Below are 16044 nucleotides of genomic sequence, written 5' to 3' on the forward strand. Positions count from 1 at the left end.
GATTGATAGTTGGTATTCAGCAGTCATAAATCCTTATTTACTTCATTTAACTACTAAAATAGTGATTTTGTCAGACAGCAGCTCTACACTTTATTGACTGACTGATCCTTCCATCCCTCAGCCTTCCTCTCCTCTGAAGACCCAGTGAGGGTGGAGCTCAGTCAGAGAGCTGTTGAGGGACTGGCTATGAAGAACACTTCTACAGCCAGAGAGGTGAGAGGTCACACATGGTTTAGATGGTAAATATTTATGTCCCCTTAGCGGTTAATCACGTCAGCAAAAGCGAATATGTTCCATCTATGTTTATTTACATGAGTACAAATTGTCCACGGATATTGGTGTAATTTCCCACCCCTTTTGGCTGTATGAAAGTACATTTCCTCTCAGGCACACATTTGTTCTTTGCTATTGTGAAGGTCATTTGTGTAAAATTTACTTTTCCCTACTACTCTTTACATTGCTTATGCATGACATGACATAAGCAGAGCTGTGGGAGACCACCTGGTAAAGCCGGGGGTGGTGTTTACCACTCCACCACGCCTTCAGCAGGCTGGAAAAGTGGGATTGATCTGGTTGATCCATCCGTTTTCAATAGTTGAATCCTTTGACGGATTGTTGATTTCAACTTTTTTCCCAATTTTCAACAAATGCACTGGGTTGGTTGAAAAGTGATACTAAATGGACATACCATGCACTATATTGACATAGTGGAAGATACTGTTTTCTTACTAAGATATGCGTTGCTTTAGCACATATTTGTAAATTGGTTTAGCAAGATTCTGTTGATTGGTCAGTCATTGGGTTAATTTGTTTTGCATGTTAATATCAAAACAAGCTTTATTTATACAGCACATTTCAGACATGGATGCAACACAATGGCTTCACAGGAAAAAAACAAATACAAATGAAAATAAACAATTATTTACCAATTAAACATAAGTGGATAAAAAACAGAAGATTAACAACTGAAAGACTAATGAGCATTCTATGGAATGCATTCTATGGAATTCTATGGATGTACCATCCAACCCAAAATAGAAGCTTGTTTTACTACATTGTTTATGTTTCTCAGCAAGAAAACCAAAAATGTCCCTTATATAGAAGAGGGATCTAACAAAGAGTCATTGACAACAACCAAAACTAAACAGGTTTTAGGAGGGGTTCTGAATGACACTATGGGGGTGTTCACTGAAAGTTGACTAGTAACAACAACTGGGACCTAAAAGACACCCACCATGAGACCCACTAAATCTGCCTACTCAATCACTTTTTATAGCTACTGTTTACAGGCCTCCTGGGCCATATACAGCGTTCCTCATTGAGTTCCCTGAATTCCTATCGGACCCTGTAGTCATAGCAGATAATATTCTAATTTTTGGTGACTTTAATATTCACATGGAAAAGTCCACAGACCCACTCCAAAAGGCTTTGGGAGCCATCATCGACTCAGAGGGTTTTGTCCAACATGTCTCTGGACCTACTCACTGTCACAGTCATACTCTGGACCTAGTTTTGTCCCATGGAATAAATGTTGTGGATCTTAATGTTTTTTTCTCATAATCCTGGACTATCGGACCACCATTTTATTATGTTTGCAATTGCAACAAATAATCTGCTCAGACCCCAACCAAGGAGCATAAAACGTTGTGCTATAAATTCATAGACAACGCAAAGATTCCTTGATGCCCTTCCAGACTCCCTCTGCCTACCCAAGGACGTCAGAGGACAAAAATCAGTTAACCACCTAACTGAGGAACTCAATTGAACCTTGCGCAATACCCTAGATGCAGTTGCACCCCTAAAAACTAAAAACATTTCTCATAAGAAACCAGCTCCCTGGTATACGGAAATTACCCGAGCTCTGAAGCAAGCTTCCAGAAAATTGGAACGTAAATGGCGCCAAACCAAACTGGAAGTCTTCCGACTAGCTTGGAAAGACAGTACCGTGCAGTATCGAAGAGCCCTTACTGCTGCTCGATCATCCTATTTTCCCAACTTAATTGAGGAAAATAAGAACAATCCAAAATTTATTTTTTATACTGTCGCAAAGCTAACTAAAATGCAGCATTCCCCAAGAGAGGATGGCTTTCACTTCAGCAGTAATAAATTCATGAACTTCTTTGAGGAAAAGATCATGATTATTAGAAAGCAAATTACGGACTCCTCTTTAAATCTGCGTATTCCTTCAAAGCTCAGTTGTCCTGAGTCTGCACAACTCTGCCAGGACCTAGGATCATGAGAGACACTCAAGTGTTTTAGTACTATATCTCTTGACACAATGATGAAAATAATCATGGCCTCTAAACCTTCAAGTTGCATACTGGACCATATTCCAACTAAACTACTGAAAGAGCTGCTTCCTGTGCTTGAAACTCCTATGTTGAACAGAATAAATGGCTCTCTATCCACCGAATGTGTACCAAACTCACTAAAAATGGCAGTAATAAAGCCTCTCTTGAAAAAGCCAAACCTTGACCCAGACAATATAAAACAACTATCGGCCTATATCGAATCTTCCATTCCTCTCAATTTTTTTTGAAAAAGCTGTTGCGCGGCAACTTCCTGAAGATAAACAATGTATACGAAATGCTTCAGTCTGGTTTTAAACCCCATCATAGCACTGAGACTGCACTTGTGAAGGTGGTAAATTACCTTTTAATGGCATCAGACCGAGGCTCTGCATCTGTCCTCGTGCTCCTAGACCTTAGTGTTGCTTGTGATACCATCGATCACCAGATTCTTTTGGCGAGATTGTAAATCCAAATTGGTCTACACGGACAAGTTCTGGCCTGGTTTAGATCTTATCTGTCGGAAAGATATTGGTTTGTCCTCTGGTTCTGTTTTAGGACCAAGGTTCCGTTTTAGGACCACTATTATTTTCACTATATATTTTACCTCTTGGGGATGTCATTCGAAAACATAATGTTAACTTTCACTGCTATGCGGATGACACAGCTGTACATTTCAATTAAACATGGTGAAGCCCCAAAATTGACCTCACTAGAAGCCTGTGTTTCAGACATAAGGAAGTGGATGGCTGCAAACCTTCTACTTTTAAACTCGGACAAAACTGAGATGCTTGTTCTAGGTCCCAAGAAACAAAGAGATCTTCTGTTGAATCTGACAATTAATCTTAATGGTTGTACAGTCGTCTCAAATAAAACTGACCTCGGTGTTACTCTGGACCCTGATCTCTCTTTTGACAAACATATCAAGACTGTTTCAATTACAGATTTTTTCCATCTAAGTAACATTAGAAAAATCTAACTTTCTTTCCAAAAATGATGCAGATAAAGTAGTCCATGCTTTTGTTATTTCTAGGTTAGACTACTGCAATGCTCTACTTTCCGGCTACCTGGATAAAGCACTGAATAAACTTCAGTTAGTGCTAAATACGGCTGCTAGAATCCTGACTAGAACCAAAAAGTTTGATCATATCACTCCAGTGCTAGCCTCCCTACACTGGCTTCCTGTCAAGGCAAGGGCTGATTTCAAGGTTTTACTGCTAGCCTACAAAGCATTACATGGGCATGCTCTTACCTATCTCTCTGATTTGGTCCTGCAGTACATACCTACACGTACGCTACGGTCACAAGACGCAGGCCTCCTAATTGTCCCTAGAATTTCTAAGCAAACAGCTGGATGCAGGGCTTTCTCCTATAGAGCTCCATTTTTATGGGATGGTCTGCCTACCCATGTGAGAGACGCAGACTCGGTCTCAACCTTTAAGTCTTTACTGAAGACTCATCTCTTTAGTGGGTCATATGATTGAGTGTAGTCTGGCCCAGGAGTGTGAAGGTGAATGGAAAGGCTCTGCAGCAACGAACTGCCCTTGCTGTCTCTGCCTGGCCGGTTCCCCTCTTTCCACTGGGATTCTCTGCCTCTAACCCTATTACAGGGGCTGAGTCACTGGCTTACTGGTGCTCTTTCATGCCGTCCCTAGGAGGGGTGCGTCACTTGAGTGGGTTGAGTCACTGATGTGATCTTCCTGTCTGGGTTGGTGCTCCCAGCTTGGGTTGTGCCGTGGCGGAGATCTTTGTGGGCTATACTCGGCCTTGTCTCAGGAAAGTTGATGGTTGAAGATATCCCTCTAGTGGTGTGGGGGCTTTGGCAAAGTGGGTGGGGTTATATCCTTCCTGTTTGGCCCTGTCCGGGGGTATCATAGGATGGGGCCACAGTGTCTCCTGACCCCTCCTGTCTCAGCCTCCAGTATTTATGCTGCAGTAGTTTGTGTCGGGGGGCTAGGGTCAGTTTGTTATATCTGGAGTACTTCTCCTGTCTTATCCGGTGTCCTGTGTGAATTTAAGTATGATCTCTCTAATTCTCTCTTTCTTTCTCTCTCTCAGAGGACCTGAGCCCTAGGACCATGCCTCAGGACTACCTGGCATGATGACTCCTTGCTGTCCCCAGTCCACCTGGACGTGCTGCTGCTCCAGTTTCAACTGTTCTGCCTTATTATTATTTGACCATGCTGGTCATTTATGAACATTTGAACATCTTGGCCATGTTCTGTTATAATCTCCACCCAGCACAGCCTGGTTCCACAGGACTGGCCACCCCACATAGCCTGGTTCCTCTCTAGGTTTCTTCCTAGGTTTTGGCCTTTCTAGGGAGTTTTTCCTAGCCACCGTGATTCTACACCTGCATTGCTTGCTGTTTGGGGTTGCAGGCTGGGTTTCTGTACAGCACTTTGAGATATCAGCTGATGTACGAAGGGCTATATAAATAAATTCAATTAGTCTTCAAATTAATTAATTAATTATTTACTTTACCTCACGTTAGTCTCATTCCAAACGTCGTAAATGGTTGGTTATCCGCACGAACCTAGTCTTCACTATGAGTCATCCATACATCAATTGTCTTAAATAATTTATTTATTACTGACTAAGTAATTCACAGAAATGCATAAACAAATAAACAAACAAACAAAGTATTTGTAATGATAGGAGAATGTGCCCTAGTGGGCTAAACCGGCATGGCGGCTTGTTAGACAAAAGGGGAAGTGGAGGTCGACTAAGAAGTAACAACAAAGTGGTAATTCTAACAATTGAAATGCTAATCCTTTGCACATGAACACTCACTCATTCGGGAACAATTGCAATCAATATATATATTTACGCTCAGTGTGTCTTGATCGCTGGTGAAAAGTTTGCGTCTTTTATAGAATTGTCCGTCTCTCTCCCTCTCGGTTGTGGTTAGAGGGGATAGTTCAGAGTGACATTCGTTATAGAATGGATGTTTTGGCGGTTGTCATTGTTTGCGTTCAATGATACCGAATTCCTAGCTGCAGACTAGTAATTAATATCAAAGACTTGTTCTTATTCTGTCGGTATCGATAGTCTTCGAGTTTAACCACGTGGTATGGTTAAAAGATTCAGCAATGGTCTACAACCTTTGTCCCCCTCCTAATGAATAAAAACATGGTCTGCAACCTTTAGCCATCTCGTAATTGAGGTAAGCTCGGTCTGCTGATCGAAAACCCGAGTGGGGGTTTTATTCGGAAGGGCCGAAAAGGGACTGTCCCAGGATGTCTGACCCTAACTGGGATCAGGGGCGGTCCTCTGATTTAGTTCAAATCAAAAGGAAATTGTATTTGTCTTCATTAAACAGTCCAAAATCATATTACACAATTATGCAAACAGTATCAAACTCACTCATTCATCTTATACCACAATTAGATGTAAACATCATATCTGAGGCTATTATATAAACAGCGTTATAGTAATGTGCCCACACCATCTCCCATGAGCTTCCCCAAGTTGTGACAAACGGACCAGTTCGTAGCTGTATTCTTCGCCAATCTTTTATACTTTCTCCGGAACATGAAATTTGTTCGTACCTCAAGTTCCGTGAGGTGGAAGGAATTCCTTTTTTCTCCATGAAAATCTACTCTCTCTATACTGTGTGGCCCTGTGGCAGGGTCTTCTCAGGAATTTACGACGTCTCTCTGATCACAGAAACCTAGTTGAAGGAGGCAAGGGGGAGGCAGGGAGAGGGGGATGGGGCTTGCTATACCCAAAGAGGTTAAAGTCATAACAACAGGTTGCTTATGAGTGCATTTCACATTACTGTTGGATTATAATTGTAAGGTTTGTTTGAATATCCTGCTTAAAATGTTTGTATTATTGTCGCAAATCGACTGCTTTATACTTTTAAAAAACACTTCAACAAGTAAAATGCTCTTTGGCTAGCTTTGCCATCAACCTGACAATGAGGGTTTGTACACTAAGTGTTTAACAAATTGGCACATAACTTCACCTAACAACAACATAGACCTACTGTAGGACCCATTACTTCACCTAACAACATAGACCTACTGTAGGATCCATAACAACATAGACCTACTGTAGGACCCATAACTTCACCTAACAACAACATAGCTCTACTGTAGGACCCATAACTTCACCTAACAACAACATAGACCTAATGTAGGACCCATAACTTTTTATTTTACCTTTATTTAACTGGGCAAGTCAGTAACAAATTCGTATTTACAATGACGGCCTAGGAACAGTGGGTTAACTGCCTTGTTCAGGGGCAGAATGACAGATTTTTACCTTGTCAGCTCGGGGATTCGATCTTATAACCTTTCAGTTACTGGCCCAACGCTTGGCTACCTGTCGACCCACTTGCCGCCCCACTTCACCTAACAATAACAGACCTACTGTAGGAGCCATAATTTCACCTTACAACAACATAGACCTAATACTATATATAATTGTATATTTCAGGTGAAACAAGAAAACTAAAATGTCTTTGTCATGACATTTCATAACCTGATCACCAGATAATTGTGTGAATAATCCCACTAGGCTACTCTGTAACGTGATGTCATTCTAAATTCCCGGATCAGCTGATGATAGTTGAACATGCGACTAACTAAACAGCTACAGTATTAAGTATTATGTTTAATTATTGAAGAACCGCGATAATGACAGTACCGATTTGGGTGTTAAAGTTAAGGTGACTCTCGGTTAGAACCATTGGATTTAGAAAACTGAAATGTTTTAGGATTTCTGTGCCCATGAATACTGTTTTCCCATTCTAACATAATGAGACACTAAATGTGACGTAGTTAGAGTGCATTTCAGAATACAAAAAAGGGAACATTTTGACATTTGACATATGGTTAGTGAGAAAGTCCACATTGCAAATGTACGGTCCCTTATTAGATGTCCGAAAACGTTTCTAAAATTTGCGGACGGCGTCGGGCCGTGCGGCAGGGTCGGATCTTCAAGGAAGTCATCAAACGAACTCTCTCGGACATTCGGTTTCCGGTTTATAAAAGAATCTAATTTTGGTCATTTTTCCGCTGTCCCGGTAAATCCCACAAGAGGGCGAATGGAATCATATTGCAAATGTACAAAACATCACCAATCACGACGTGGCCTTATCTCCTAAATGGAAAATATTTAGAAGCCGAAACTTGGTGAGCATAGGTTTGGCATAATGGGCAGTTGGCCCCGAACAAGATGGCGTCTAGGCCTCAACGGTTTTTGAGTTATGGACATTTTTCTGGGTCCAAAATGAAAATAGAGCAATAATTTTTCCGCTTCACGTAAAAGTAAAAGAAACTGTGTCAATATAAAAAGAACCAGCCATTTATCTATTGTCATTTAAGAGAAATCGTACAATGTCAAATTGGTGATGTTCAAAAACAGTTACAGATCCAGTTGCAGCGTGTTCATACAAATATTTTTAAAGTGTGCTTCGGAGCTCTGTGAGATTTCTGTGATTTTCTGAAATAACACACACTCACTAAACCCTCTGTAAATAAGTTAGTTCTTAACATAAAGACTTAAAACTCAGGATTCTGTAAAGGCATACGCCAATCAGGATATGTGTTTAGTTATAGCTTCCTGTGCCTTACCGGAAGTGCCTTAAATGGTGTCATATGGGCTGTTTCAAATGGTTAAAAAGGTCAGATCGTTTCAAAACTTCACGTGTGATTAGGCAACCCCCATGAAGTGTAAATCAGTCATTTCTCCCATAAAATTTCCAAGAAAAAAATCACACACACACAGCTAGGACAGAGGGCCACAGTGTGGTGCGTAGAGACAGACAGTGCCTGCAATAGTTACCTTTGTTTGAGCTAAAAAAAGAACCATCAGACCTAGAGTTCAGAAACTTTAGAAACCTGTTCTAGACCTCAGGTCGATGGTGCGTGGTGAGTTACATGGCTCTAGAAGGTTCTCGGACCGAGAAACAGCCTTGTACGATTGCAATGACTTCAATTCATTTGGACCATTACGAAAATGACGACATTTAGAAAAGTCTCAGAGACGCAAGACTAGGTGCATTGAAACCGGCTCGGCCCATAGAGACGGACCCCAACGTTTCTGTCAGATAGCTCATTCAATGACCCCGTAGCAAGACATGGAAAAAAGTGGATTTTCAGCACCAATTAAGGTCTTGCTCGGGCACCGAATGACCTATCGAGCCGAAACTCGGGGTCGCCTCACATAGGCCTACACATAATGTCAGAACTGGACCCGCAGCTAGAACGTAACTATGTGTTTTACGTTTTTATTATGTTTTAATCTGAAGGCACTGTGAATTATGGGCCTGCTCTGAAATATGTGATAGTTGGCTTCTAAATGAGTTGTAAAAAGTGGGTTTGGTGTCAGATGGTATCAGTTTAGTGTCAGAATGACATCTAATTGACTGATGGACACTGACTTGCAAGTTGACTTTTGTACATTTGCAATATGTTTAAACGGAGAGGGACCATCACCAAAATGGCATTCTGAAATCAACACTAAAAATGGCATCACCATAGTCTCCAGAGTGTGTCGAGTTCAACGAGACGCCCTGCTTGACCGTAGCTCGCTCTGAGTGTAGCAACAGTGAAAAAAATCAGGCTCAAAATTAGGCCTGGCCCTAAATTTCAGGCGCTTTTGGGGGACAGCGGTGGAACTGTTAGGTTTAGAAGGACAATTCAACCACAGTAATGTTCCTAATGTCCTCTAGATCTGTGCAAGCCTAACCTTGACCGTGTGGCATTAACCCTTAACAGTAAAACAGGGTTTTTTGATCTCACAGATTACAATGATATCTCTCCTCCTATACATTGCTTGCTCCCCTAAATTCAACCTAGAGCCTATGTGGGTTAATAATGCCTTATGAACCTGTCTTCAATGACAATCCATCAGGCCACTATGAGGTCTACCTGTGTCGATTCTAAGCTTCCTGGAGCAACCGGAAGTGATTAAATTCTCCCAAAAGGTATTTTGGTGTACATAACCTGCAAATGTGAAAATGACTGCATTCAACCCTGTGTAGATCAGTCAATTCTTAACATAAAGGCTTTAAACTCAGGATTCTGTAAGAGCATACCCCAAGAAATATGTGTTTACTTATAGCTTCCTGTGCCAACCGGAAGTGCCATAATTGGTGTCACAGGGGCTGTTTCGAAGGGTTAAAAAAGTCAGATCTTTCCAAAACTTCATATGTTCGATTAGGCAACCCTAATGAACTGTAAATGCGTCATGACTCCCATAAAATGTCAAAGAAAAACTAAATCACACACACACACAGCTTGGAAGGAGGGACACATTGGGGTGCGTAGAGACATACACTGCCTGCATTAGTTAACCTTGTTGGAACTTTTAAAGAACCGTCAGACCTAGAGTTCCGAAACTTAAGAAACCTGTTCTAGACCTCAGGTCGATAGTGTGTGGTGAGTTACGTGGCTCTAGAAGGTTCTCGGACCGAGAAACAGCCTCGTACATTTGCAATAACTTCCATTCATTTTTTGCATCACGAAAATTCCGACATTTAGAAATGTCCCAGAATCGCAAGACTAGGTGCATTGCGACCGCCTCGGCCCATATAGACGGACCCAACGTTTCTGTCCGATAGCTCATTCTAGGACCCCGTAGCAAGGCATGGAATAAAGGCATGGATTTTCAGCACCAATTAGGGTCTTGCTCGAGCACCAAATGACCTATCAAGCCGAAACTTGGGATTCGGGGTCACATCACATAGGCCTACACATATTGTCAGAACTGGACCCGCAGCTAGAACACAACTACATGTTTTATGTTTTATTATGGTTTGAACAGAAGGCGTTGCGAATTTTGGGCCAGCTCTGAAGTATGTGATAGTTGGCTTCTAAACGAGTTGGAAAAAGTGGGTGTGGTGTCAGTTTGTATATGTTTGGTGTCACAATTATATCTAATTGACTGATGGACGGTGACTTGTTTGACTTTTGTCCATTTGCAATATGTTTAAACAGTGAGGTACCATCACCAAAGTGACATTCTGAAATCAACCCCAAGGAGTGATGGAGAGGAACCATAATCACTGCCCAGCCATCCCGAGTTCATCGGGCCAGTCAATTTCGCATTGCTGCAGGATTTTTGAGCATGCCAAATTCGTGAGGGTAAATGCCCATTGAACCATTTTGCAAATGCACAGTGCATTTGCAACAGTGAAAAAACATCACCAAAAGGACATGATGAAATCAACACAACGAGCGATGCAAATGGACAAAACATATGCCTGATGAAATAATAACAGTAATTTAAGAGAAAATATGATAATAAAATTTGACAAAAGTATATTCATACAGTTCTTACACATGATTAATTGACAAAAAAAATGGATCAGTCCAGAAAGCAGTTTTTTAAGGGTGATAAAGTTTTTGAAAAAAAGTTCACATTTTCGACTTTTGACTTCCTATGAAAATCATATTGCAAATGGAGAAAACATATGCCTTATGCACAAGTTAAAAAAAAATAAAATAATAATGATAATAAAATATGACTAAAGTATGTTGATACATTTCTTATACATGTGTAATTGACACAAAAATCGAAAGAATTTTGAAAAACTGTACAGAAAGCACTTTTTTAACCTCTTCGAGATAGGGGACGCTCTTTTAATTTTTGGAAAAAAAACGTTCCCGTTTTAAACAAGATATTTTGTCACGAAAAGATGCTCGACTATGCATGTAATTGACAGCATTGGAAAGACAAAACTCAGATGTTTCCAAAACTGCAAAGATATTATCTGTGAGTGCCCCAGAACTAATGCTACAGGCGAAACCAAGATGAAGTTTCATACAGGAAATGCCCCAGATTCTGAAGGCGCTGTGTTCCAATGTCTCCTTATATGGCTGTGAATGCGCCAGGAATGAGCCTGAACTTTCTGTCTATTCCCCAAGGTGTCTGCAGCATTGTGGCGTGTTTGTAGGCATATCATGGAAGATTGACCATAAGAGACTACATTTACCTGGTGTCCCGCCCGGTGTCCTGTGTCGAAATTATTGCGTAATCTGTAGGTCCATGCGCGTTCCATTTCTTCAGAAGAGAAAGTCAACTGCCACGATGGATTTTATCGTCGATAGATATGTGAAAAAAACCTTGAGGATTGATTCTTAACATCGGTTTGCCATGTTTCTATCGATATTATGGAGTTCATTTGGAAAAAAGTTTGTGTTTTAATGACTTAATATTTATTTTTTTTCCTTTCCCAAACGTGATGAACAAAACGGAGCGATTAGTCGACACAAATAATATTTTTTGTAAAAACTGAACATTTGCTATCTAACAGAGTCTCCTCATTGAAAACATCTGAAGTTCTTCAAAGGTAAATGATTTTATTTGAATTCTTTTCTGTTTTTTGTGGAAAATGTTGCATGCTGAAATAATCCCATAATCCTATGCTAGGCTACCAATACTGTTACACAAATGCTTGTTTAGCTATGGTTCAAAAGCATATTTTGAAAATCTGAGATGACAGTGTTGTTAACAAAAGGCTAAGCTTGAGAGCAAATAGATTAATTTCATTTCATTTGCGATTTTCATGAATAGTTAACGTTGTGTTATGCTAATGAGCTTGCGGATAGATTTACACAATCCTGGATACAGGTTTTTTTTCGTAGCTAAACGTGACGCAGAAAACGGAGCGATTTGTCCTAAGCAAATCATCTTTCAGGAAAAACTGAACATTTGCTATCTGAGAGTCTCCTCATTGAAAACATCCGAAGTTCTTCAAAGGTAAATTATTTTATTTGAATGCTTTTCTGGTTTTTGTGAAAATGTTGCCTGCTGAATGCTAACGCTAAATGCTACGCTAAATGCTACATTAGCTATCAATACTGTTACACAAATGCTTGTTTGCAATGGTTGTTTGAATGCTTTTCTGGTTTTTGTGAAAATGTTGCCTGCTGAATGCTAACCCTAAATGCTACGCTAAATGCTACGCTAAATGCTACGTTAGCTATCAATACTGTTACACAAATGCTTGTTTTGCAATGGTTGAGAAGCATATTTTGAAAATCTGAGATGACAGTGTTGTTAACAAAAGGCTAAGCTTGAGAGCAAATAGATTCATTTCATTTCATTTGCGATTTTCATGAATAGTTAACGTTGCGTTATGGTAATGAGCTTGAGGCTGTAGTCACAATACCGGATCCGGGATGGCTCGACGCAAGAAGTTAAGGGGGTGATAAGTTTTAGAAAAAATGTTCAGTTTTTCAAAATTTTACTTTTGGATGTTTGCAATATGAAAAACCACAGTGGAGCGCACTCGCCATCTTTTGGATTTTTAAAGTGTTACACTTGGCATTTCCCATATGGCATTTGCAATCAACTTTGAATGAAACGACGCCGAATTGAGTGTTGTTGGACACCGTGTATATGGTTTGTCCAGTGCCAATGACTTCCCATTCATTTTTGTACATTTCAGGGGTGTGTTCCCTTACATAACATAGTCACTACCATTTATGTAAATGATTAGCCTTGGCCACCCTTATCTTTCTGCTTAGTTTCCATTCTTTGATTGGCTCAGACATTAGGGCATAGATTCTATTGGTGGCATGACCATTGCAATGACACAAAAATAAACAGACATGCACACTCCTATTGCAGGTGCCTATAACTGATTAACTAATGCTCCTGTCCAATGGCCTTCACAAGTCCAAGCCTATGGTGCTTACAAATGATTAACCAGTGTTCCTGTCCGAAGGCCTTCACAAGACCCAGAATGAGGTGTGTTGATCCAGCTTTGCACAATCACATATGTCTAATGGTTAACTATATTGATTCTGCTACCTACTTCTAAGAAAAGAGTACAATTCTAAACTGGACAATTCTAAAGGTACTGGAAAATGTCCAACAATCTCCAGGAATTTAAAATAGGAATGGGGTTGCCCTAATGCTGGGGGAACACCAGTAAGCTTAATTCACTGGAAGTTATGCATGCCAGCCAACGGTAGTCAATGTTGGGCTCCCATGTGGCTAGGATAGGATATAGTGCTTGAGGTGTCACTACAGACCCTGGTTAAATTCCAGGCTGTATCACAACCGGCCGTGATTGGGAGTTCCATAGGGTGTTGCACAATTGGTCCAGCTTGGTCCGGGTTTGGCCGGGGTAGGCCATTATTGTAAATACGAATTTGTTCTTAACTGACATGCCTGGTTAAATAAAGGTTCAATTTAAAACAAATTAAAATAGTGATTTATGGTAAAAACATTTTTTACAAAACTGTCAAGGCACCAACTTTGAGAAGGTTTTAAAACAAACATTTCAAACAAATTCATTAACTTAAAGAAATAATGAATGTTTCTGAATCTAGGTATGTTTCGCCTTTAATGTAAATGGTATGAAGAAAAATGAAATGGCTGAATATTATACAATGACTTATAAACAGTTTGATCCCCACAGGAAATCTACACTGGCAATTCTAGAATACACTATATATCCTAGAAACCTGGTTAAACTATCATTATGACGACATGGATGAATTCTAGAGTATACTATACAGCCTAGAAACCTGGTTGTATTCATAGTGTAGTGAATTCTGGGGGTAGCCCTGAGCTGAACTCAAACCTGGGTCCAGTGACTGTCAAGCCAACACCTTATAACTGTTACGCCAAGATGTCTGAACTTCTTGACGAGGTCGCTAGGTGTTGGGTTACGGTTTCTACAATAGCTTTCTCTATGAATTTGAGTGGTTACATTTCTCCAGCCCCCTTCCCTCAGCTGTTTACCAAACCAAGACTCAGGGGCAGGCATTTTGTTGCTATGTAAAACCTAGGTAGTCCCTTTAAAAAAGCCCCATCAACCAATCAACTAATATGCAGTTTAAACAATAACAAAGTGTTTTGGTAATAAGATGATGATGGAGAAATGTAACTACTCTCAAATTCATAAACTGACCTATGGATGCAAGGACTGACCATTCATGATATCAACATTATAGTTTTAACCATGTTGAGGCTATACAGTGTTGATTTACATTGTTTCTAAACATTAGAGTAAAAAAGCTTATTTGGGGATCTGATGGGGTACAACAGTTGAACAAAGCTCATGAGGCATGTGTTATATTCCCCAAGAATAAATGGCTATAAATAAAAAAAATATGGAATGTAGCTATTGCATATTTACCCTTCAACACCAAACATCAGTTCAACTGCAGAGTTTGTGCCTCTGTTTTAATGACAGTTCTTACTAGTGTTAATCGAGTCCCGGTTCCCCAAAACCATCTTATAGCATAGTTCATCATTGGAATCATCGGACGCCTTAAGATGCATTTGAGAAACCGGGCCCAGATATTCAGTTTCCTCCTCTTCTTCCGTTTTGGATGTGGCAGTCATCTCCACCTCCTCCTCTTTCACTCCAAAAACTGCATTCTCCTCTGCCTCCTCTTTCACTCTTAACGTGCCTACCTCTTCTTTCACTGAAACGTCTTTCTCTTCTTTCACTGTAACAGCCTCACACTCTACTTGTTTTTGTATTGTAACATCCTTCTGTTCCTCCTCCTCTTTGACGAGACCCTCTTTCTCCGTCCAGCAGACCTCATCTTCTTTAACAGGAGAGTAGCTTAGTGAACTCATCTTCGGGAATGTTAGCTAGCTAGGCTAATGCTAACTTAACCAGCCCGCTAGCTGAATAACAACAATAACACCGTAAATTTTAAATTAAAACGGATAACTAATTAGACGACAGCAATGGGTTTAAAACACAGTGGCTAATATACACTAAAGAGTCTAAAGAGCTTTATTGGTTCAGATTTTTAGGCTAGCAAGCTACCGAGGTGGCTGACTACAAGTTCCTGCTGTTGAAAGAAGGGTTCCGTCCACTAGAATATACGTCACACTAGCAGCATTGCCTTAAAGTCGCACACCAGACCTAGTCTGTTCATTATATACATTTATATGATGTATTGTTACACCACGTAGAAGCAGTATGGACCTAGTCTCTTCATTATATACATCTACATGATGTAATTTTACACCACGTAGGAGCAGTATTGACCTAGTCTGTTCATTATATACATCTATATGATGGATTGTTACACCAACAAAAAAAGGGAAATTATATTATTTTATGCTAATACAATTCCTCAGAGAAAGAGATTTAGTTTAACATGTAATTCTCAAAAGGTAAGGGTCTGAATTATTGACACCCATGTTTCAATTCTCCAGCACCCTCCCATTGGGAGGAAAACGACACTGAAATGTTTTATGAGATTAGAGAACACATTGGGTGGGATCTTAGACCATTCCTCCATACAGAATCTCTCCAGGTCCTTAATTTATTTTGTCTGCGTTTGTAGACTGTCCTGTTCAATTCAAACCACAGATTATCAATGGAGTTCAAGTCCGAAGACTGCGATGGCCGTTGAAAATGTTGATTTTGTGCCCAATTAACCATTTCTTTGTGGATGTTGATGTCTTGCTGGAAGATCCACTTATGGCCAAGTTTCAGCCTCCTAGCAGAGAGGTAACTAGGTTTTGGGCTAAAATATCCTGGTAGTGGGTAAAGTTTACTTGATTATTTTATACAGTCATTTTTGATAATCTTTATCAAGGTTATCAATAACTAGGTGATAATTTTGATATCTAGATATTTGACTGAATCAAGAATGCAGATGTGGAGTAGATGTTGAGTTTGTTTTAAATTCTCATAAAAAATCTTAACTATTCAAACAACACTTGTTGCTCTTTGTACGTGTTGATATAATATTCTTATTTATTGGTGAAGAAAAAACGTTTCCCTAAACTGCTTTATAATATTAAAATTCAATTAAGAAAA

At 40.0% G+C, this 16044-nt stretch overlaps 1 protein-coding gene across 1 annotated transcript in view; it reads right to left on the minus strand.

Annotated features, from left to right (window-relative positions):
* LOC127914390 (uncharacterized) overlaps positions 1-16044 on the minus strand; it is a 238331-nt gene that overhangs the window by 105010 nt on the left and 117277 nt on the right. The window lies entirely within an intron of this gene.

This window comes from Oncorhynchus keta, chromosome 32 (genome assembly GCF_023373465.1).
Source record: "Oncorhynchus keta strain PuntledgeMale-10-30-2019 chromosome 32, Oket_V2, whole genome shotgun sequence".
Taxonomy (NCBI): Eukaryota; Metazoa; Chordata; class Actinopteri; order Salmoniformes; family Salmonidae; genus Oncorhynchus; species Oncorhynchus keta.